This window comes from Physeter macrocephalus, chromosome 5, assembly GCF_002837175.3.
Source record: "Physeter macrocephalus isolate SW-GA chromosome 5, ASM283717v5, whole genome shotgun sequence".
Taxonomy (NCBI): Eukaryota; Metazoa; Chordata; class Mammalia; order Artiodactyla; family Physeteridae; genus Physeter; species Physeter macrocephalus.
Window position 1 is genome coordinate 33,191,900 of NC_041218.1, and position 2,726 is coordinate 33,194,625.

Consider the following 2,726-nt stretch of genomic DNA (forward strand, 5'->3'; position numbering starts at 1 on the left):
TTTTTTTTTTTTTTTTTTTTTTTTTGCGGTACGTGGGCCTCTCACTGTTGTGGCCTCTCCCTTTGCGGAGCACAGGCTCCGGATGCGCAGGCTCAGTGGCCGTGGCTCACGGGCCTAGCCGCTCCGCGGCATGTGGGATCTTCCCAGACCGGGGCACGAACCCGTGTCCCCTGAATCGGCAGCCGGACTCTCAACCACTGCGCCACCAGGGAAGCCCAACAGCATGATTTTTTAAACATCATGAGCAGTGTGTGTTTACTTGGCCATGTAGCTGATGAATGAAAATAAGTCATAAGGTCATGGTTCCAAATGTATAAGAATATCAAAGGAAGGGCATGTCATCCAAGTAGTCTTTCAATTTTTAATATTTAGAGGAATGTCCTAAGAAGTTGAATGAAAGGGAAAGTACGACAATAAACTGTATCATTTTCCTTTGAATTACACACTCAAAAGAATATGATAATTGAGCTATAATAGTAAAGCCTCTTCGTATTCTCTCTATAAAACACAGACCCACTAAACAATTTACACAGATACTATGAATTCCAAAATAATATATCAAAATGTTTCCATTTTCCCAAGACTTTTCCAGTTAACTATATCATATATGTAATAGTGCCTAGATGCATAGAAGATAAGCAGTGAACGTATCTTGCATCTGTTAAAATGTCAATAATTTTTAAAAAATGAATTAGAATGTTTCAAATGTCTATCACTGACTTCCTTCTTGTCTGGCTCCAACTTCCTATTAAAGCTCTTTCTGTTTTATTTAATCTTCAAAATGAAGCAAGAGGGAAGTAGCCCATCCAATAGAAAATGTCTAGTGTGAACAGAATTATAATGCCTGATATATAGAAGTAACGAGGCTTTACTCTAGAAGTTTTTTTCTAATTTAGCTTAGTTTCTGTGACCTGTATAGCAGCTTTGGAAGGTACTGTACAGCTGTAGATAATTCCCAGATCTTTTCTGAGAGGCAGAGATTTTGATTTAGTAGAGTGGTTCAAGCAAGGTCTATTTGATCTTCCAGTGGATTTTTGGCAAAGCCTGGAGACTTTTTTTTTTTTGGCTGCATTGGGTCTTCGTTGCTGCACGCGGGCTTTCTGTAGTTGTGGCAAATGGGGGCTACTCTTCGTGGGGGCCCCAGGCTTCTCATTGTGGTGGCTTCTCTTGTTGCAGAACATGGGCTCTACACACATGGGCTTCAGTAGTTACAGCAGGCAGGCTCAGTAGTTCCAGCACGCGGGCTCTAGAGCGCAGGCTCAGTAGCTGTGGCACACGGGCTTAGCTGCTCCGTGGCATGTGGGATCTTCCTGGCCCAGGGCTCGACCCGTGTCCCCTGCATTGGCAGGTGGATTCTTAACCCCTGTGCCACCGGGGAAGTCCCTGGATACATTTTTGATTGTCACATCTGGGAGACTCTACTGTCATCTTATGTATAAAGGCCAGGGATGCTACTAAACATCCTACAATGTGTAGGACAGCCCCTCAAAACAAAGAATTGCCCATCCCAAAATGTCAAAAGTGCCAAGATTGAAAAATCTAGTGTGAGAAAAGTCAAAGCTTATGGAGTGGATAATCAGTTTTTAACAAATAAAGATTTTAAAAGAACTGGGAAAGAAACTACCTGCGAATTCTTAACAAATCAATTCACAGGAACTTTTATTCTGTCATTTACAGTATAATCCCTAGTTAGGTATACCTTTTGAATCTGAGTGTACCTTGAAATTAGGAACTCCAGGATACCTTACTGAAGTAAACTTCAACAGGTGCTGTAATTTTTTTTAATTGTTGAATTTTATTTTATTTGTTTTTTCTTACAGCAGGTTCTTATTAGTCATCAGTTTTATACACATCAGTGTATACATGTCAATCCCAGTGGCCCAATTCAGCACACCACCATGCCCACCCACCTGCGGCTTTCCCCCCTTGGTGTCCATACATTTGTTCTCTGTGTCTGTGTCTCAAGTTCTGCCCTTCAAACCAGTTCATCGGTACCATTTTTCTAGGTTCCACATACATGCGTTAATATACAATATTTGTTTTTCTCTTTCTGACTTACTTCACTCTCTGTGACAGTCTCTAGATCCATCCACGTCTCAACAAATGACTCAATTTTGTTCCTTTTCATGGCTGAGTAATATTCCATTGTGTATACGTACCACATCTTCTTTATCCGTTTGTGTGTCGATGGGCATTTAGGTTGCTTCCATGACCTGGCTATCGTAAATAGTACTGCCATGAACATTGGGGTGCATGTATCTTTTTGAATTATGGTTTTCTCTGGGTATATGCCCAGGAGTGGGATTGCTGGGTCATATGGTAATTCTATTTTTCGTTTTTTAAGGAACCTCCATACTGTTCTCCATAGTGTCTGTATCAATTTACATTCCCACCAACAGTGCAAGAGGGTTCCCTTTTCTCCACACCCTCTCCAGCATTTGCTGTTTGCATATTTTCTGATGATGCCCATTCTAACTGGTGCAAAGTGATACCCCATTGTAGTTTTGATTTGCATTTCTCTAATAATTAGTGATGTTGAGCAGCTTTTCATGTGCTTCTTGGCCATCTGTATGTATGCTTTGGAGAAATGTCTATCTAGGTCTTCTGCCCATTTTTGGATTGGGTTGTTTGTTTCTTTAATGTTGAGCTGCATGAGCTGTTTATATATTTTGGAGATTGATCCTTTGTCCATTGATTCATTTGCAACTATTTTCTCCCATTCTGAG

General features: G+C 40.9%; 1 protein-coding gene across 1 annotated transcript in view; it reads left to right on the top strand.

Moving 5' to 3' along the window:
• ASZ1 (ankyrin repeat, SAM and basic leucine zipper domain containing 1) overlaps positions 1-2,726 on the top strand; it is an 84,050-nt gene that overhangs the window by 9,184 nt on the left and 72,140 nt on the right. The window lies entirely within an intron of this gene.